We start from the raw sequence: 22750 nt of genomic DNA, 5'->3' as shown, positions 1-22750 counted from the left end.
GCTAGGGCTAGCCCGGCTGGGAGTGGGTTCTGAGAGATGTTGTCATCTCCAGGATCTAGGTGGGTATAGTAGCTAGCTAGCTCCCTAAGCTTACATGCAGAGGGTCTAGGATTGTTCCATCTCAGGTTCTGGGTGTCACTTCTCTTTCTTGGGGGGCCTCGTGGAGGTTATGATTTCCCCTTTTTTTTTTTGAAGACCTGTGGGTAGCGCTGGCGGCTTGGATTGCCTAGAGTGTGTCTGTTCTTTTGCTGGCCGCTTGTGCTCTCAGCAAGTATTCTCTGTGTCATCCTGAGAATGGCAGCGTGTTCTTGACTCGTGTTTTTTTTGTCTGGGTCTGTTACACTTTTTTTTGTAGCAGAATACTTCAGTGTTCAAAGTTCGGACTATGTGAGGACCCTGTCTTCTGTGGTCTTTTGCACAACGTTTGAGAGGTTTTTCTCTGTTCCTATGCCGATTCTATACCTCCAGTTTCTCCTGGTCTAGGCGTAGTCTCCCCTTGTCTGTCGGGACCCATTTGGGCCCTTGTGAGCTGGGCTTGCTCTGGGGAGTTTTCCTTTATGGATTTGTGTTCTTTCGATTTTTTCTTTCGGTTATCCTCATCCTATTCCTTTGGGAGATTAGGCTGGAGTTCCCTTCTTTAGTGAGGGGTGAGTGGTGAGGGACCGATTGTTGGGCGACAGTGTCTCCTGAAGGTCTGTTAGCTCAGTTGAGTCCGATTTTGCGGTCTCTAGATAGGCTCTGGACTAACTGCGGGTCAGTGTCCTCGGGGCTTTTCCCTTTTAAAGTTTTTCTGCTGTTTTTTTTGTGGGCAGTGGTTTCAGGCTTGGTGCCCTCAGAATGGGCTGCCTAATGTACCCTCCCGTCTTGCCATTCAGTGTCCTCTATAGCTTGTGTATTGTTTCCCAAAAGCAATGAATGCAGCTGTGGACTCTTTCCATTTAAGAAGAAAAACATAAATTATGCTTACCTGATAATTTTCTTTTCTTCTGATGGAAAGAGTCCACAGCTCCCCACCCGTAATTTTATTATGTGGGGCGTCTTTATTTTATTCTTCTGGCACCTTTCACCCTGATATTACTTCTAATGTTCCTTGTTCCTCAGCAGAATGACTGGGGGATGAGGGGAGTGGGAGGAGTATTTAAACCTTTGGCTGGGGTGTCTTTGCCGCCTCCTGGTGGCCAGGTTCTTATTTCCCAAAAGTAATGAATGCAACTGTGGACTCTTTCCATCAGAAGAAAAGAAAATTATCAGGTAAGCATAATTTATGTTTTAGTCATAAATAAGGAGAAGATACTAATCCGACTGGAGAAATGTATCATTATTTCTCCTCAGCTCTCCTATGGAGAAAAAACTACTTTTTTATGATAAATACGGGTGCACATGTGCTCCTCTCCATTAGCGAGCTGCTGAGAACTGATAGGAGAACATATAGGAGAATTCCCCAAATAATTGATAAATCAAGCCCTATGTGATGGACTGTGAGTATAGCAGCCTTGAAAGTGTAACAACTGGTCGTTACTATGGGTACAGAGGACAACATTTCTGCAGTTATAAGCTTGCTCCAGTGTATTAGTTGCCTTACTAGCACCGGACCAAAGGGGCTGTTGTGTTGCAGCAAAAGTGATGTCCGCATTGAGTTTTCTTTGGCAACGTTGAACATATATTTGCTTGTTTCATTCTAGTTGGTCTCTGGCCATGAAGCTTTTTTCCTGCCATGTAGTGCTCCAGAGATGCAGTTACCTACCTAGGTATCATTTCAACAAAGAATACCATTAGAGCAAAGCAAATTTGATATTATAAGTATATTGGAAACATTTGTTAAATAATTGTACACTCTGAATCACAAAATAATTTTTTTTTGTTTCATATCACTAGTTCCTTGAGTGCTTAGCCATTTCACAACCCTGTGCTACAGCCGTTTTTAACCATTTCTACTAACTCCATTGTTATTATGGTCAATTATTTTAATGAACCAATTTATTACAATGAGCTATATCCTATAATATAAAAGACCAAGTGTGTTTGTCCGAAGCGGTCATGCGCAGTAGAGACAGCACGAGGACAAACACACCTGGCCTTAGAGTCTACTTGATCTGCTGCGGCATGGTGAGCGGAAGTGGGCCTGGTCACGAGAGAGAGGGGAAAGAGAGGGGGGAGAGAGAGCGCGCAAAAGAGAGGAGGGAGAGAGCGCGCAAAAGAGAGGAGGGAGAGAGCGCGCAAAAGAGAGGAGGGAGAGAGCGCGCAAAAGAGAGGGGGGAGAGAGCACGCAAAAGAGAGAGGGGAGAGAGCATGCAAAAGAGAGGGGGGAGAGAGCGCGCAAAAGAGGGGGGAGAGAGCGGGAGAGAGCGAGCAAAAGAGAGGGGGGAGAGAGCGCGCAAAAGAGAGGGGGGAGAGAGCGCGCAAAAGAGAGGGGGGAGAGAGCGCGCAAAAGAGAGGGGGGAGAGAGCGCGCAAAAGAGAGGGGGGAGAAAGCGCGCAAAAGAGAGGGGGGAGAAAGCGCGCAAAAGAGAGGGGGGAGAGAGCGCGCAAAAGAGAGGGGGGGAGAGGGCGCGCAAAAGAGAGGGGGAGAGAGCACGCAAAGGAGAGGGGGAGAAAGAGCGCGCAAAAGAGAGGGGGAGAGAGAGCACGCAAAAGAGAGGGGGGAGAGAGCGCGCAAAAGAGAGGGGGGAGAGAGCGCGCAAAAGAGAGGGGGGAGAGAGCGCGCAAAAGAGAGGGGGGAGAGAGCGCGCAAAAGAGAGGGGGGAGAGAGCGCGCAAAAGAGAGGGGGGAGAGAGCGCGCAAAAGAGAGGGGGGAGAGGGCGCGCAAAAGAGAGGGGGAGAGAGCGTGCAAAAGAGAGGGGGAGAGAGCGTGCAAAAGAGAGGGGGAGAGAGCACGCAAAGGAGAGGGGGAGAAAGAGCGCGCAAAAGAGAGGGGGAGAGAGCGCGCAAAAGAGAGGGGGGAAGGAGCGCCCAAAAGAGAGGGGGGAGAGAGCGCGCAAAAGAGAGGGGGGAGAGAGCGCGCAAAAGAGAGGAGGGAGAGAGCACGCAAAAGAGAGGGGGGAGAGAGAGCGCGCAAAAGAGAGGGGGGAGAGAGCGCGCAAAAAAGAGGGGGGAGAGAGCGCGCAAAAGAGAGGGGGGAGAAAGAGCGCGCAAAAGAGAGGGGGGAGAGAGAGCGCGCAAAAGAGAGGGAGAGAGCGCGCAAAAGAGAGGGGGGAAAGAGCGCGCAAAAGAGAGGGGGAGCGAGCGCGCAAAAGAGAGGGGAGAGAGAGCGTGCAAAAGAGAGAGGGGAGAGAGAGCGTGCAAAAGAGAGAGGGGAGAGAGAGCGAGCAAAAACTAAATTTATGCTTTCCTGATAAATGTATTTCTCTTTTGACACGATGAGTTCACGGATCATCTTAATTACTAATGGGAATACCTCTCCTGCCCTGCAGGAGGCGGCAAAGAGCACCACAGAAAAGCTGTTAAATAGCTCCTCCCCTCCCTCTCACTCCAGTCATTCGACCAAAGTTAAGAAGAGAAAGGAAGAACAAGGTGCAGAGGTGTCTGAAGTTTATAACATCCAAATAACCTGTCTAAATAACAGGGCGGTTGTGGACTCATCGTGTCAGGTAAGCATAAATTTAGTTTTCTTTTTAATGACACAATTAATCCACGGATCATCTTAATTTCTAATGGGAACCAATACCCAAGCTAGAGTACACAGATGATACGGGAGGGACAAGACAGGGAACCTAAACGGAAGGCACCACTGCTTGAAGAACCTTTCTCCCAAAAGCGGCCTCAGCCGAGGCAAAAGTTGCAGCATTGTAAATCTGTTCCACTGAAGCCTCATTCGTGAATGCCCATTAGAGAGCAATAGCCCTAGTGGAATGAGCCGTAACTCTTTCAGGAGGCTGCTGTCCAGCAGTCTCATATGCAAAACGTATGATACTCTTCAACCAAAAAGAAAGAGAAGTGGTCGTAGTTCTCTGACCCTTACATTTTCCTGAGAAAACTACAAACAGGGCAGAAGACTGGTGAAAATCCTTAGTCGCCTGCAGATAAAATATTAAGTCACGAACCACGTCCAAATTATATAAAAGCCTTTCCTTCTGAGAAAAAGTATTAGGACACAAGGAAGGAGCAACAATCTTTTGATTAATGTTTCGATCCAAAACAACTTTAGGAAGAAAACCCAATTTAGTATGTAAAACCACCTTATCTGAATGAAAAATAAGGTAAGATGACTCATACTGTAATGCCGAGAGCCCTGACACTCTGCAAGCAGAAGAAATAGCAACAAGAAATAAAACTTTTCAAGATAACAATTTAATATCTAAGGAATGCATAGGCTCAAACGGAGCCCCTTGAAGAACATTAAGAACTAAACTAAGACTCCAAGGAGGAGTAACTGGTTTGAACACAGGCCTGATCCTGACCAAGGCCTGGCAAATGATTGTACATCTGGAACATCTGCCAGACGTATGTGAAACAAAATAGATAAGGCAGAAAATTGACCCTTTAGGGAACTTGTCGATAATCCTTTCTCCAAACCCTCTTGGAGAAATGACAAAATTCTAGAAATCCTAACTCTACTTCAAGAGTAGCCCTTGGATTCACACCAATAGAGATATTTACGCCATATCTTATGATAAATCTTTCAAATTACCAGTTTACAAGCCTGAATCATGGTCTCTATGAGTCAGAAAACCCCCGCTTGGATCAACTTAAAGGATTACTTTCTGTTATAATATTTAAGCTAAACAACTAACATATTAAAGTTAATAAACATTAATTAAAACCTACTGACCTATATTTTCTCCAAAACTAAGTTTCATAACATTATAAAAGTTATATCTTTTATTCGCCGATGATGTCACGTTATCCTGCCCACTATTTTCAGCACTGAGTGTTCAAAATACTTAAACCAATAACTTTGTGTTTAAAGCGCCATTTTGAAACCTAGGTATTCTAAACGGATTGGTACAGAGCAAAGGATACCCACGGAGTGGGTTTGGAAAACAATTAAATTTGCAGACAAGATTTCTGATATACGGTAGAGATATGTTAATGAAATGCTATTGATAAAAAGCGTATTTGGGGTAGTTAGTAACAGGCATAGAAAATATTTACTTACAGTGGCCCTTTAAGCGTTCAATCTTCATGCAGTCAGCTTCAGAGAAACTAGATTTGGGTGAAGGAAGAGACCTTGATTAGAAGATCCTTCCTCACAGAAGTCTCCAAGGTATCAGAGATGCCATGTCCACCAGAATTGCATACCAAATCCTGCGAGGCTAAGCCAGAGCAAAACAGAGAAAATAGGTATGCTAGCCTGAAGGTCCAAAGTACTACCAGGGAATTTATTCAGTACCGCCTGAGGGTCCCTGAACCACGACCCGTACCTTGGAAGCTTGGCATTCAGTCGATATGCCATAAGGTCCAATTGCAGCTGACTCCATCTGAGAATCAGGCTGAGAAACCACTACCCCCGTTTTGCTCTCACTCCCCTGGATGAAGGGTCTGCCTGCTCAAGAAGTCCGCCTCCTAGTTGTCCACCCCCGGGATGTGGATTGCTGACAGACAGCAAGATTGTTGTATCTGCCCACTGAATTATTTTGGTTACCCCTGTCATTGATAAGGAACTTCTCGTTCCTCTCTGATGAATGATGTAAGCCACTGAAGTGATGTTATCCGATTGGAATCTGATAAACTGAACTGAAGCTAACGAGCCAGGTCAGAAGAGCATTTAAAATCTCTCTTAGTTCCATAATGTTTATAGGAAGAACAAAGAACAGACTCAGACTTAGGAAGCCTCAGACTGTTCCCCTTCCTAGAAGGCTAGCATCAATTGTCACAATCACCCAAGCCAGTCTGCGAAAGCAGGTTCCCTGAGAGAGATGATCCAGAGACAACCTCCATTGAAGAGAATCCCTTGTCTCCTGCTCTAGTAGTTTCGAGGAGACAAGTCTCCATAATCTCCTGTCCATTGCCTGAGCATGGATAACTGCAGAGGACTGGAGGTGGAACCGAGCAAACGGGATGATGTTCCTTGCAGCCACCATCAACCCGATTACCTCCGTGACTGAGCCACTGATAACCGAGGAGTGGACTGAAGAACTAGACAATTATTGAAGATCTTTGAATTCCTGACCTTTGTCAAAAATATCCTTATTGATAAGCAATCTATTATGATTCCCAAGAAAAGTCACCCTTGTTCTTGGAACTAAGGAATTCTTTTCCAAATTCACCTTCCATCCAAGAGATCTCAGGAAGGATAACAGCAATTCTGTGTGGGATCTTGATTGTTGTAAGGATGTTGTCCAGATAAGGTGCACTGCAATGCCCCAACACTGAGCACCGCCAACAGAGATCCCAGAATCTTTGTGAATTTTCTGGGAGCTGTGGCAAGACCGAAGGGCAGAGCCATGATTGAAAGTGTTTGTCCAGAAAGGCAAACCTTAGGAACCTGTGATGGTCCCAGAGAATGGGAACCTGCAGGTACGTGTCCTTTAAATCCACAGTTGTCATAAGTTGACCCTCCTGGACCAAAGGGAGAATGGAACGAATAGCTTCAATCGTGAAGGATGGTACTCTGAGGAATTTGTTTAGACTCTTGAGATATAAAATGTACCTCAAGGTTTCCTCCTTTTTTGGGAACCACGAAAAGATTGAATAAAATCCCAGACCCCGTTCCTGATTCGGAACAGGAACTATCACTCCCATGAGGGAGAGGTCTCTTACACAGTGTAGGAACGCCTCTCTTTTTGTCTGGTCTACAGCTAATCTTGAAAGCAGAAAACTGCCTCTGGGAGGAAACCTTTTGAACTCTATCTTGTATCCCTGGGACACTATTGTTGCTGCCCAGGAATCCGGAACATCTCAAACTCAAGTCATAGCTGGCTTCTAGGAATGATTTCCTTATTCCAAGACAGATTGGGTCTCCATGGAGGTTTAGACTGTTCCTGCTTGGAGACCGAAGAGGAAAAAATGTTTCCTTTGAAATTTCAAAAGAGATTATTAGATATATTTCAAGCCAGGTCCCAACAATGTCTTCCCCTTGTAAGGAATCGCTAAAAGCTTAGACATAGAGCATACATCCACAGAGCAAGGCACTAACCATAAGGCTCTGTGAGCTGGAACAGAGAAACCTGAAATCTATGCTCCCAGTTTGATAACTTGAAGGGATGAATTTGAATAAAGGAATTAGCCAATTTAAAAGCTTTTATCCTATCCTGGATTTCATCCAGGGGAGTTTCTGACCTAGTAGCATCAGACAACGCATCAAACCAACATGCCATTGCACTAGTGACGGTAGCAAAGTACACAGCTGGTTGCCATTGTAAGTCCTGGTGTACATCCCTTTTCTAATTTTTGTCCATAGGACCTTTGAAACACAGCTATCCTCCAAGGGTATAGTAGTTCTCTTAGCTAAGGTGGAAACTACTCCTTCCACCTTAGGGACTGTTTGCCAAGCCTCCTTAGCTGAGTTGGCTATGGGAAACATCTTTTTAAATATAGGGGATGAGATCTTTTCCATTCCTTATAACTTACTGGACGCACTAGGATAGACTACGCCGGTAGTGTCGGAGTCGCCCAGGGTAACTAAAACCTCCTCAAGTAACAAATGGAGGTATTCAAGCTAAAGAACTGAAAGAAAATAACCTCAGGATCAGATAAAGATATTACTCCATCTGAGTCTGAGAATTCTCCCTCAGATACTCTCAAAGTATCTTCCTCTTTCAGATAACAAGGAAGAAACATTTGGAATAGCAACTACGGAGTGACAGAGGAAGCGCAGGGCACTGCATGTGGGCCATAAATTTTGTGGGACACTATAGGAGAAATTTGTGGCATAGTTTGACCATTGTCAACAGACTCCAAAACAGCAAACACCTTAGGAGAAGGTTTAGAAAAGAGTGACATTTTTAAATAAAAATTAACACATAAAAAAACGTTACTGTCTCTTTAAATTTTAAAATGTAACTTTTTATTTTTGTGTGCAAAAAGAAACTAAAATAGTACACAATTAATGCAGAACCTATCTACACCTCAGCTAAATCTTGCTGAGGTGCCCATCTGCCCTTCTAATACCCAAACTTTATTTCAAGCCAAATCCTTGTTTTTGAGTGCAGAAGGATAATTTAACATAAAAAAACGGTACTGCAGTAATGCACTAGTTTTCCTGCCCCTTTTAGCTTGTGCAGGTTCATAGTCATCCAGTCGCTGCAAAGGAGAGGCTGATTGATGTTAAACAACCAAATCACAACTAGTTTCTCCCTTTCTTAAACTGATCAAAAAAGATCCGGAACGTAGCAATAGCATTATCCTGTCCCACTTATATGGAAACATTAAGCTTGTGTTCAGCAGAGACCCTTTCATACGTTCTCATAACTGTGTGCAACATGATTACAAAAAAAGGTCTGGAACGCAGCTGTATCGCTGTCCGGACCCTCTCTGCAAACACTAATTACTGTGCTAAGCAGTCCTTCCATTTCCAAAAAACGGAATTAGAGAGCCCAAATTGGCGCAACCCGTAGCTCCGCCCATCGTGGGTGTTACAACATCAAGCTCCCGGTCGCCATTATCATTGTTTTAACAATTACGCCACCGGAAGCTAGCTGAACCTTAAACATACCTGGGGGCAAATTTGGCTACCGCATTGTATATCTCAGCTTAGCCCAAATATTTGTGACCAAAGAATCTGCCATCCTTTATCCTCAGCCCAATAAAAGGCCCCCAGAAATAAAGCTACTGATCTCCTCAGCCCCAGTGCCTGCTAATAACATGCTGTCACTGAATTCCCTCCTTCTATATATAGGAGTTATATCCCAATTAAATAAAGTGCTCCACTTCTTCTGAGATCTTTTTCACCGACCCAGAGTAAAAAGTCAGCACTTACCTTTAAAATCTGCCCAACAGCAGGGCAGCTCAGCAGGTTTAAGGAGGTCCTCTCCCTCCCATAGCCCTGTGGATAAAGATAAAACCTGAGTAATCTTACTTAGGCTATCAGGATTAGGGCAGCATCAATGTATGGGAGGCGCAGTGAGAATTATGCCCCACAAGTTCCCATTGTTCTAAAGCCACCACTGCTATACTGAAGAGACTGATATGGACTACGGCTACACCCTAGAACAAAGCAGCAGAATCTTGTACGACTTTAAAAATAATAATCTCTTGATTGAAGAATCTTTTGCCAACACCTAATTTACCACCTCCTTGCACTTAACGTAGGCAAAGAGAATGACTGGGATGGAAGGGGAGGAGCTATTTAACAGCTTTGCTGTGGTGTTCTTTGCCGATTCCTGCAGGGCAGGAGAGGTATTCCCCTTAGTAATTAAGATGATCCGTGGACTCATCGTGTCATTAAAAAGAAAGAGGGGGAGAGAGAAGGCAAAAGAGAGGGGGAGAGAGAGAGCGCAAAAGAGAGGGGGAGAGAGCGCGCAAAACAGAGGGGGAGAGAGCGCACAAAAGAGAGGGGGAGAAAGACAGCGCGCAAAAGAGAGGGGGAGCGAGAGCGCGCAAAAGAGAGGGGGAGAGCGTGCAAAACAGAGAGGGGAAGAGAGCGCGCAAAAGAGAGGGGGGAAGAGAGCGCAAAAGAGAGGGGGGAAGAGAGAGCGCAAAAGAGAGGGGGGAGCGCAAAAGAGAGGGGGGGAGAGAGAGCGCTAAAGAGAGGGGGGGAAAGCGCAAAAGAGAGGGAGAGAGAGAGCGCAAGAGAGGGGGAGAGCACAAGAGAGGGGGAGAGAGCGCAAGAGAGGGGTGGAGGGAGAGCAAGTGGTGGGACCGATGTACTGCAAAAAATGGCCCGTGTGAACGGGCTTTAGGAGTAGTATATACAGGGAGTGCAGAATTATTAGGCAAATGAGTATTTTGACCACATCATCCTCTTTATGCATGTTGTCTTACTCCAAGCTGTATAGGCTCGAAAGCCTACTACCAATTAAGCATATTAGGTGATGTGCATCTCTGTAATGAGAAGGGGTGTGGTCTAATGACATCAACACCCTATATCAGGTGTGCATAATTATTAGGCAACTTCCTTTCCTTTGGCAAAATGGGTCAAAAGAAGGACTTGACAGGCTCAGAAAAGTCAAAAATAGTGAGATATCTTGCAGAGGGATGCTGCACTCTTAAAATTGCAAAGCTTCTGAAGCGTGATCATCAAACAATCAAGCGTTTCATTCAAAATAGTCAACAGGGTCGCAAGAAGCGTGTGGAAAAACCAAGGCGCAAAATAACTGCCCATGAACTGAGAAAAGTCAAGCGTGCAGCTGCCAAGATGCCACTTGCCACCAGTTTGGCCATATTTGAGAGCTGCAACATCACTGGAGTGCCCAAAAGCACAAGGTGTGCAATACTCGGAGACATGGCCAAGGTAAGAAAGGCTGAAAGACGACCACCACTGAACAAGACACACAAGCTGAAACGTCAAGACTGGGCCAAGAAATATCTCAAGACTGATTTTTCTAAGGTTTTATGGACTGATGAAATGAGAGTGAGTCTTGATGGGCCAGATGGATGGGCCCGTGGCTGGATTGGTAAAGGGCAGAGAGCTCCAGTCCGACTCAGACGCCAGCAAGGTGGAGGTGGAGTACTGGTTTGGGCTGGTATCATCAAAGATGAGCTTGTGGGGCCTTTTCGGGTTGAGGATGGAGTCAAGCTCAACTCCCAGTCCTACTGCCAGTTTCTGGAAGACACCTTCTTCAAGCAGTGGTACAGGAAGAAGTCTGCATCCTTCAAGAAAAACATGATTTTCATGCAGGACAATGCTCCATCACACGCGTCCAAGTACTCCACAGCGTGGCTGGCAAGAAAGGGTATAAAAGAAGAAAATCTAATGACATGGCCTCCTTGTTCACCTGATCTGAACCCCATTGAGAACCTGTGGTCCATCATCAAATGTGAGATTTACAAGGAGGGAAACAGTACACCTCTCTGAACAGTGTCTGGGAAGCTGTGATTGCTGCTGCATGCAATGTTGATGGTGAACAGATCAAAACACTGACAGAATCCATGGATGGCAGGCTTTTGAGTGTCCTTGCAAAGAAAGGTGGCTATATTGGTCACTGATTTGTTTTTGTTTTGTTTTTGAATGTCAGAAATGTATATTTGTGAATGTTGAGATGTTATATTGGTTTCACTGGTAAAAATAAATAATTGAAATGGGTATATATTTGTTTTTTGTTAAGTTGCCTAATAATTATGCACAGTAATAGTCACCTGCACACACAGAAATCCCCCCTAAAATAGCTATAACTAAAAACTAACTAAAAACTACTTCCAAAACTATTCAGCTTTGATATTAATGAGTTTTTTGGGTTCATTGAGAACATGGTTGTTGTTCAATAATAAAATTAATCCTCAAAAATACAACTTGCCTAATAATTCTGCACTCCCTGTGTATATATATATATATATATATATATAATTAGTTTGTTTGTTTTCTATAAAATTACTACACAAATCGCATCTTAAGCTTATAAATAAGTATTTAGTTTGCAATGATACCCGATAGTAAAAAGCCACAATACAGAATGCAAAAAAAGTGGTTCCTTGTGTTATTTTCTTTACAATATATAGTAAACATCAGCGAGGGGGTCATTCTTTTTTGAATGACACACACACACACCCTGCTCTCATGAATTCATGCTTATTATGTTTGGATGCACAAATTGCAGCTCCTATGCAATTTTGTTCTTCATGTGTCAAGAAAACCTTGCAAAATAAAGGTAACATTTTTGAGCCTAATGTCTCTCAGGATGATGCTGTTAAAATAATACCTCAGCTTTCCCCTGCTACGTCCCAAGCCTCAATGGCATCACATGCAGTGCCCTGCGGTTCCTCTATAACTCCTAGTGTTTATTTACCAGCAGAAATTGCTGCCCAGGTATCTTCAGTGGTATCTGCAGCATTAGCTGCCATTACCAGATTACAGGAAAAACACAAGAGAAAATGTAGAAATTCAGAAAGTAAGGTGCCTGTCCTTAGTTCTGCTTCCCAAGTTGCCCTTTCTCATAAGGCTGATGAGGAAGATACATCAGGACTTTCTGAGGGTCAAATCTCAGATTCGGGCAGTATAATTCCAGCTTTTTGTTCATGGGATCCATAAAGGAGCTCTATCCTCTATAGGGATTGTAGTTCTCTTAGAGTAGAATACAAATTATGCTTACCTGATAATTTCATTTTCTTCCGTGGGAAAGAGTCCACAGCCGCATTCATTACTTGTGGGAAATAAGAACCTGGCCACCAGGAGGAGGCAGACACACCAGCTAAAGGCCTAAATACCCCTCCCACTTCCCCTATCCCCCAGCCATTCTGCTGAGGAACAAGGATCAGTGGAAGAAATATCAAGGTAAAAGAGTGCCAGACGACTATACTCAAAAAACGTGCGGGGGGCTGTGGACTCTTTCCCACAGAAGAAAATGAAATTATCAGGCAAGCATAATTTATGTTTTTCTTCCTAATGGGAAAGAGTCCACAGCCGCATTCATTACTTATGGGAAAATTATACCCAAGACAAAGAGAACACTGAATGCCAAGAACCGGAGAATAAGAGGTGACCCATCTAAGGGCACCAGGACTGAACCCCATCCCACAATTAAAAAAGTTCAGCTTTATCCAAAAGCAGGGAGCAAAAACATGAAGAAAATTGCCCCAAAGACACAAATGACAGTTCCTAGCCTGGGTAAAAAAAAACATGCAACACCACCGAGCCAACAGGACTCGAAGCGCCCTATCGCCCAAAGGCCGATCCCATACACACATCCCCATAAGGGAACCCTGACCAACAACTCCCCAAAGGAAGAACCAAGGAAGATGGAGAACTGAACCAGAACCCTGTCTTCCAAAAGACAAGGCAGACTAGCTCGGGAGACTCCAGAAGCCTCACAAAATGCCAGAAAAAAGGGCATCAGTCAAACAAAAACCAGTCGGAGACCAAAAATTATCTAGAGAACAGAAAACCGCACAGACGACTAAATAGCACGCTATAGTGCAGCCACAGTTAAAGTGGAAAAATAAAACCTTGTCCAGCTCCCCAGCTGTAGGGAACCAAAGAGAAACAGAACCAGCAAAAACCAAGTTCCTAAACAAAACCCCCTCCATGGAGAGAAAAATCAGAGATCCAAACCCCCCCAGAGAGCTCAAAAAGCACCTCCATAGGGACCCACTGTATCCAAAAGAGACAGCTGAAAAGTCAAAAGATGACCAGAACCACAACGTAGGATCCTAAGATAAACAGGGACATCCTCCACAACCACAGAATCGCCGCAACGAGGACCGCCCACACACGGGGGGGGAAAAAAACAACAACCTGTCAATGACAGTGAAAAATCCCACCCGCCCCTCCTTGAACAAGAGGGAGGAACACCACCAGCCACATCAAAAGAGAGTGAACAGAAACACGGGAAAAGCCCCACCACCAGAGGAACACCGAACCCAGGGGTCCATTCCCAAAGGCATCTCCATCCCTGAACCAGGGACAAAAGGAACACCCCAGAGAAAAAAGTTTCCCAAGGGAATCCTTTCCCCCCCCCGGACACAAACTCGACACAGGGGTCAAAACTAACCCAAAACGAGCCAGCCCCCAAAGGAGCAGAGACTACCCCAGGTAGCAATCTCATGGCCCCACAACAGATACCGGTGGGGAAGATCTATGCTGATGCAAGGTTAGAGCACCAGAACAACAGACCCTCAAAGGAAGTCCAGAACACATTCCCGCACAGAAGAACAAAGGCCCCGAGCAGCCATAGGAAGGGGACCAAACACTCCAAAGAGAAAAGGAAAAACCCCTTCCAGACACAACCCGAACACCAGTGGGGAAAAAAACGGGACAAGCATAGACAGAACTATACCAACACCACCTGGACCCCAGTCCAATTCCAGATCCACAGAGACCTGAAGAAAAGGACCCCGACCGAAATTCCGGTCAGACACTCCTCAGCCGAGGAAGGAACCCGAAAAAAATGCAGAACCTATCTCAAGGCGATAGAACCCACGACACAGAGCAAAACTCTGCAACCTTCAGAAACTAGGGTCCCACATTGGGCCCGACCCTAAGAGGATGGAGAAAATTCTGGAAAAAAACAGAATGAACAAGGCGACCCAATAAAACCGGGTTCCAGCTAGAAGAGGCCTCTAGCAGCGAAAAAGGCAAACCAGACCCCAATGTGGCAAATCACAGAGAATGCAGGCATGATCCCGCAATGCCTCGCATACCGACAAGCGCTCTGCCACTGATCCACGAAGAGGATCCATTAAAAACGTAACAAAACGAGGTCCAGAGACCCTAGGAGTCTAAAACCACCCAAAGAGTAGCAAGAAGACCAAGGTCCAAAAACCACCCTAGCGGAGAATGCCCCATACCCCCTGAAAGGAGAACTAAAGCGACGCGGCGGAAGCCACCGACCCAGCCCCGGGAGAGAGTGGCATGTCCAATCTCTCCCGATATGCGGACCTGAAGGCCCGGATGTAGATGTCGAGAGTAGTTTGTGAAAACAAACAATAAAACAATATACACAAGGCCTGCCAGGCGCAACAGGCATCACTGACAACACAACAAAGTGCACACAAAATCCAGACCCAACAGTCCGCAAACAACTTCCAAGGAAGTAACAAAAAGCAAGTCCATCCTAGAAATTCCAGAGGGAACAATCAAATAAAAAAATCCTAACTGGATGAAAGAAAAGAAGGCAGCCCCGAAGGCATCCGTCAAAAAAAAAACTCTGGGAAAGGACACGACCAACCGACAAGAGACGATCAACATCCCAAATAGTTTAGGTCGAAGCACTATTCGATGACACAGTCTCCGACTAATAGAGGAGAGGATACCTCAATAAGTCGTAAAGACCATGGAGCAGAACGCGCAGCCGTATAATCCGATAACGAAAGGTGCAACATGGAGGAATATTCACCCCCGGAGGTAACTGAATAGACCCACCCGAAGTCTGGACACCCGGGATAATCAGGCAAGAACATAACCGCGCAGAAAACTCTGGATCCTGCAGGCGAACCAGCACCATCAATATATTGAAGCTGAAATGACCCGCCATCTCCAGGGGAAACAAACCACCCTGTGCGGAGGGAGAATTAACATTAGGGTTATCTGCAAATGTAGAGGAAGGGTGCTGTTGGGAATCCGCCGCTCGAGGAACAGAGCCCCCAGAGGTTGATGCCTCAATTGGCCTCTGGTTCTCCAAACCAGAGGAACCAGGCGCTCTAAGAAGGCACAAGAAACAACGACAGTCTCAGCTTCAGAATCCTCCATGGTTAAAACCAAAGAGAAATTTAGGACAATATAAAAAAAAAACAGCACCTGACACCCACAATGGCTGGGGCACTCACCACCTCCTATGACCAGATCCAAACAAAGCAGAAAATCTTCGTCCCCACACGGTCAGGAATGCGGAAGCGTAACTAACCCAGCGTTACGATGCCCGGTCATAAGGTGAACCGTAAAAGTCCAAAAAAGTGCGCCAGAAAAATGTGGCAACTTTGCCCCACTAAAACCTTCAAGCAATTCTCCCGTCTCAGCCCCAGAGCCAATACCCAAAACACAAGCAGGGAGATCACATAAGAAACATGATTAAGGAACCCCACCCTGTTCACAAATCCCCCCCTAAGGAAGGAATTATCCCATGATTTCCAGATCCAAACAGAGGAGTCTCACTGAGACCCATACCTATCTGTCACATAATAACATAACATGTATAGTAATAAAATGAAATGATCTTACCGTAATCTACACAGTGGAACAGGAAAACGGCCCTTCAAGTGTGACGGATAGTAGCGTCACCTCCATCATGGACTTGAGAGAAGACAGCAGGTAGCGAAGCAAAGCGTCGGCAACGCCAGGTGCTAGAGGAGCTGTTAATACGAATCAGGATAGTGTCACAGAGAAAACTCCCACTGCATCTCCGGATTCTAACATTCACCTAGGCCCTCACTGAGAGACTAACAGGACTACTTACTACTACTTCCCATTGCGAAGAGTACTACCCTCCATGAGAGACACACTTTACGTAAAAATTAATAAAAGTATTTTCTTTAAAAAATAAAACTTCTGCCACTTCTCTGCCAACCTCCTGTGACGAAAGGCAATGAATGACTGGGTGATAGGGGAAGTGGGAGGAGTATTTAAGCATTTGGCTGGTGTGTCTTTGCCTCCTCCTGGTGGCCAGGTTTTGATTTCCCACAAGTAATGAATGCAGCTGTGGACTCTTTTCCATTAGGAAGAAAATAGCCCCTTCTACTTTAGGCACTGTGCACCAAGAATCTTTAATGGAGTCAGCAACAGGAAACATCTTTTTAAATACGGGGAGAAAGGAATCCCTGGCTTCTCCCATTCCTGTGAAATTATCTCCATCACACGTTCTGGGACAGGAAAAACTTCCACAGAGGAAGGAACATCATAGTATTTATTAAGTTTACTAGACTTCTTAGGGTTGAAAACAACAGAAGTATCAGTCTCGTCCAAAGTAGCCAATACCTCCTTTAACAGTACACAAAGGTGTTCAAGCTTAAATCTGGAGTTTACTTCTTCAGTATCAGATGAAGGAATAATACTGTCCGAATCTGAGATTTTGCTCTCAGAGGCTACCGGCGTATCTTCCTCATCAGACTTGTGAGGGAGGGCAACCTGCATAGCAGTAGGTGGAACAGAAACCTTACTATCTGAATGTCTAATTTTCCTCTTGCGTTTTCCCAGCATAGGAAAAGCAGATAATGTTGCAGAAGATACCTGTGCAGCAAAATTTGCAGGCAAATAAACTCCTCCAGGAGACTGAGGAACTGCAGAGAACTGTATGTGATGCCATTGAGGCTTGGGATGTTTGAGGAGAAAGCTGTGGCATTGCCTCAACAGCATCATCCTGAGAGACATTGGGCTCAGAGGGCAACACTTTATCTTTTAATTGAAGTGTTCTAGCTAAGCATGCAGCACAGAATTGCATAGGCAAAACAATTTGTGCCTCTAGGCATAACAAGCATTTGTCAAAAAAAAAAAAAAAACAGAGTCTTGGTGCATGTCCATAATACTAAATAAAACATTCCCCAAATTGTAGAAATGTTTTAAATACACTGTCACTTTAAGAATTTTTAATACCACAATTTGGCTGCCAGAAGTCTCTAAAACTATTGTATAGTAGATCGACACTGAAATTCAATGACACCACTCCACGAATATCCAACAGCAGAGAGGTCACATGACAGGCAGAGAGAGGAAACTACACAGCAAGTAAAAGGCGCGCGTTTCCCTCTGCCTACAACATAAGATGCAAGTAGTTGCAGCTGGTTTCAAACTCAAGCAGTTTGTCAGTAAGCCTGTTCTAGCTAAGCAAGCAAAGAAAACCAACTACCAAATTTTAAGTTTATACATAAATCCCTGTATAAAACATAAGCCACACATACTAAAAGTATTTCAACAAAATTAGTCCAAAGAGGAAAAACATCCCAATAAAGGGAAGATTAACCCCTAGTCTCAACATACATAATGTGCCTGCCCACTGCCAAAGAAAATCCTGTATAAAAGATTTTTAAAATGTCCCCATCTACTGCATATGGCATATTCTTCTTTAGTTCAAGTCTCCAAGACCTAGAAGACAGAAGCACCTGTAGTCTAGCTGTCTGGCAGGAAGACAGCTCACAAGGACACACATACTCGTGAAAGGACACATACTCCTTACAGAGACCTGTAGAAAAAACAGAGTAACCAACTCTGGCTTTCTGTACCATGGGCAGCAATGTGTTGGGAAACAAAGCAAGAACTACCTCACTACTTACTAACTGCTTAAAAGCCACCACTACTCTACTGAAGAGATTGACGTGGACTCAGCTAAACCCAAATCCTTGCTTTCAGGGAAGAGTACCCGAAAAAGGAATTAATTTCTTCAGATACCAAACTTTACCTCCTCCATTGACAGAGGCAAAGAGAATGATTGAGGATCATGGGTAGGGGAGTGACACTTAACAGCTTTGCTGTGGTGCTCTTTGCTTCCTCCTGCTGGCCAGGAGTGATATTCCCACTAGTAATTGAATGACATGGACTCTCCATATCTTAGGAAAGAAACCCAAGATGGCAGCAAATAGGGGGAAAGTCTGCCAGTATTTAAGATGGCGGTGACAATTGTGAGGTAGGGATGGAAGAGCTGTTTGAGAGGGGTCAGGGGTGGTGTCAGGAGGGAGGCTGATCTTTACACTACAGCTAAAATGAACCCTACAAGCTACCTAATTAACCCCTTAACTGCTAAGAATAATACAAGAGTGTATACAAAGAGAGAAGCGCTCTACCAGGAACGAACAACAGCTCAGTGGCTTGTTCTATGGCGATTTACCACCCGGAAGCAGCCTCTTTTAGACCAGTGTGCTTTTCACAGAAGAAAACTTTCCTGAAGTATATCAGTCTGATCCCGCCAAGTAAGGTCAGTCCAGCCCTGAAATACCAGGCAATTCTCCTCTGAACAAGGAACATGACAACCCCAGACGATCGTTTCGGCCTCCTATGGGCCTCGTCAGTGAGGTGCAGCCACATTCCTCTAAGCACACTGGGCAAGGAGTCCACGTCTGGTTTCCCCCATCACCCATAGGGAGACTTCCCCAGGGTCATAATAATTTGCAAACAAAGAGAGAAGCGCTCTACCAGGAACGAACAACAGCTCAGTGGCTTGTTCTATGGCGATTTACCACCCAGAAGCAGCCTCTTTTAGACCAGTGTGCTTTTCACAGAAGAAAACTTTCCTGAAGTATATCAGTCTGATCCCGCCAAGTAAGGTCAGTCCAGCCCCGAAATACCAGGCAATTCTCCTCTGAACAAGGAACATGACAACCCCAGACGATCGTTTCAGCCTCCTATGGGCCTCTCTTTGTGTGCAAATTTTTATGACCCTGGGGAAGTCTCCCTATGGGTGATGGGGGAAACCAGACGTGGACTCCTTGCCCAGTGTGCTTAGAGGAATGTGGCTGCACCTCACTGACGAGGCCCATAGGAGGCCGAAACGATCGTCTGGGGTTGTCATGTTCCTTGTTCAGAGGAGAATTGCCTGGTATTTCGGGGCTGGACTGACCTAACTTGGCGGGATCAGACTGATATACTTCAGGAAAGTTTTCTTCTGTGAAAAGCACACTGGTCTAAAAGAGGCTGCTTCCGGGTGGTAAATCGCCATAAAAGAAGCCACTGAGCTGTTGTTTGTTCCTGGTAGAGCGCTTCTCTCTTTGTATGCAAATTATTATGACCCTGGGGAAGTCTCCCTATGGGTGATGGGGGAAACCAGACGTGGACTCCTTGCCCAGTGTGCTTAGAGGAATGTGGCTGCACCTCACTGACGAGGCCCATAGGAGGCCGAAACGATCGTCTGGGGTTGTCATGTTCCTTGTTCAGAGGAGAATTGCCTGGTATTTCGGGGCTGGACTGACCTTACTTGGCGGGATCAGACTGATATACTTCAGGAAAGTTTTCTTCTGTGAAAAGCACACTGGTCTAAAAGAGGCTGCTTCCGGGTGGTAAATCGCCATAGAACAAGCCACTGAGCTGTTGTTCGTTCCTGGTAGAGCGCTTCTCTATTTGTATGCAAATTATTATGACCCTGGGGAAGTCTCCCTATGGGTGATGGGGGAAACCAGACGTGGACTCCTTGCCCAGTGTGCTTAGAGGAATGTGGCTGCACCTCACTGACGAGGCCCATAGGAGGCCGAAACGAACGTCTGGGGTTGTCATGTTCCTTGTTCAGAGGAGAATTGCCTGGTATTTCGGGGCTGGACTGACCTTACTTGGCGGGATCAGACTGATATACTTCAGGAAAGTTTTCTTCTGTGAAAAGCACACTGGTCTAAAAGAGGCTGCTTCCGGGTGGTAAATCGCCATAGAACAAGCCACTGAGCTGTTGTTCGTTCCTGGTAGAGCGCTTCTCTCTTTGTATGCAAATTATTATGACCCTGGGGAAGTCTCCCTATGGGTGATGGGGGAAACCAGACGTGGACTCCTTGCCCAGTGTGCTTAGAGGAATGTGGCTGCACCTCACTGACGAGGCCCATAGGAGGCCGAAACGATCGTCTGGGGTTGTCATGTTCCTTGTTCAGAGGAGAATTGCCTGGTATTTCGGGGCTGGACTGACCTTACTTGGCGGGATCAGACTGATATACTTCAGGAAAGTTTTCTTCTGTGAAAAGCACACTGGTCTAAAAGAGGCTGCTTCCGGGTGGTAAATCGCCATAGAACAAGCCACTGAGCTGTTGTTCGTTCCTGGTAGAGCGCTTCTCTCTTTGTATGCAAATTATTATGACCCTGGGGAAGTCTCCCTATGGGTGATGGGGGAAACCAGACGTGGACTCCTTGCCCAGTGTGCTTAGAGGAATGTGGCTGCACCTCACTGACGAGGCCCATAGGAGGCTGAAACGATCGTCTGGGGTTGTCATGTTCCTTGTTCAGAGGAGAATTGCCTGGTATTTCGGGGCTGGACTGACCTTACTTGGCGGGATCAGACTGATATACTTCAGGAAAGTTTTCTTCTGTGAAAAGCACACTGGTCTAAAAGAGGCTGCTTCCGGGTGGTAAATCGCCATAGAACAAGCCACTGAGCTGTTGTTCGTTCCTGGTAGAGCGCTTCTCTCTTTGTATGCAAATTATTATGACCCTGGGGAAGTCTCCCTATGGGTGATGGGGGAAACCAGACGTGGACTCCTTGCCCAGTGTGCTTAGAGGAATGTGGCTGCACCTCACTGATGAGGCCCATAGGAGGCCGAAACGATCGTCTGGGGTTGTCATGTTCCTTGTTCAGAGGAGAATTGCCTGGTATTTCAGGGCTGGACTGACCTTACTTGGCGGGATCAGACTGATATACTTCAGGAAAGTTTTCTTCTGTGAAAAGCACACTGGTCTAAAAGAGGCTGCTTCCGGGTGGTAAATCGCCATAGAACAAGCCACTGAGCTGTTGTTCGTTCCTGGTAGAGCGCTTCTCTCTTTGTATGCAAATTATTATGACCCTGGGGAAGTCTCCCTATGGGTGATGGGGGAAACCAGACGTGGACTCCTTGCCCAGTGTGCTTAGAGGAATGTGGCTGCACCTCACTGATGAGGCCCATAGGAGGCCGAAACGATCGTCTGGGGTTGTCATGTTCCTTGTTCAGAGGAGAATTGCCTGGTATTTCGGGGCTGGACTGACCTTACTTGGCGGGATCAGACTGATATACTTCAGGAAAGTTTTCTTCTGTGAAAAGCACACTGGTCTAAAAGAGGCTGCTTCCGGGTGGTAAATCGCCATACAACAAGCCACTGAGCTGTTGTTCGTTCCTGGTAGAGCGCTTCTCTCTTTGTATGCAAATTATTATGACCCTGGGGAAGTCTCCCTATGGGTGATGGGGGAAACCAGACGTGGACTCCTTGCCCAGTGTGCTTAGAGGAATGTGGCTGCACCTCACTGACGAGGCCCATAGGAGGCCGAAACGATCGTCTGGGGTTGTCATGTTCCTTGTTCAGAGGAGAATTGCCTGATATTTCGGGGCTGGACTGACCTTACTTGGCGGGATCAGACTGATATACTTCAGGAAAGTTTTCTTCTGTGAAAAGCACACTGGTCTAAAAGAGGCTGCTTCCGGGTGGTAAATCGCCATAGAACAAGCCACTGAGCTGTTGTTCGTTCCTGGTAGAGCGCTTCTCTCTTTGTATGCATAATACAAGAGTGGTGCGCAGCGGCATTTAGTGGCCTTCTAATTACCAAAAAGCAATACCAAAGCCATATATATCTGCTATTTCTGAACAAAGGGGATCCCAGAGAAGCATTTACAACCATTGTGCCATAATTGCACAAGCTGTTTGTAAATAATTTCAGTGAGAAACCTAGTTGGTGAAAAAGTTGATTTTGTTTTTATTTGATCGCATTTGGCGGTGAAATTGTGGCATGAAATATACCAAAATGGGCCTAGATAAATACCTTGGGTTGTCTACATAAAAATATAGATTTGATAGATAAATTAAAAACAAGGCTCTATTTCTGTTTAATAGAGTGATAGCGGGGGCGGAGCCGGAAGCCGCCATGAGAGCAGCGTAAAACCGGAGCTCCGATGCACTAGATCACCAATCTTGATTGAATCCTGATTCCTAATCAATATCTCACAGACATGTGAGGTATCAGATCCTACACCACCCGGGGAACAATTGGAGCAGCATATCTCCCATATTTGACAATCGGTCACAGAGCTACGGCGTCTAGAGACTGGAGTCTATACAGCTGAACCCTCCCGCAGGTAGACCCATCGGATAGCCTGCATCGGTCTTATAAATATATCTCAATCACTCTTACTACTTACCCCCTAAAGACGCACCAGGCACTTCACCACCGACAGAGACGACCGGTCTGATAGATTTGCAAGGAGGCCGCATCAGGAAATACCACGGCGGTATCTGGGCCTACTTCCGGTGCATCAAACACAAGCAGCTGAAGCGACTCTATCACGAGTGTACACCGAGCACACAGAGACCTCCTGCTCCTAGGTAAATAACCACTGTGCACACATACTTTTCCTGAAAAGGGCATAAATCTCAATACTGTGGCGTACATCCTATCCGCAATGGAGCCTAGAAGTATCTAACAGGGTGCCTATAAAGAATGAGCAACACCTATAACTACCCACAGGTCTAAATAATATTGTAACTGCTTTCTATAGCATTACCCTGGTTGCCCTCTCCATAGAGGAACAGCTACTTAGCCTATTAACGGTTTAGATAGACACTGAATGTCACAGAAGGAGACAATATAAAGATATATAACAGGGTCATTTTAGGCCTACTCACTATATAGTAGTGTTCT

This window comes from Bombina bombina, chromosome 1 (assembly GCF_027579735.1).
Source record: "Bombina bombina isolate aBomBom1 chromosome 1, aBomBom1.pri, whole genome shotgun sequence".
Lineage (NCBI taxonomy): Eukaryota > Metazoa > Chordata > Amphibia > Anura > Bombinatoridae > Bombina > Bombina bombina.
Note: the sequence above shows the minus strand (reverse complement) of the source record.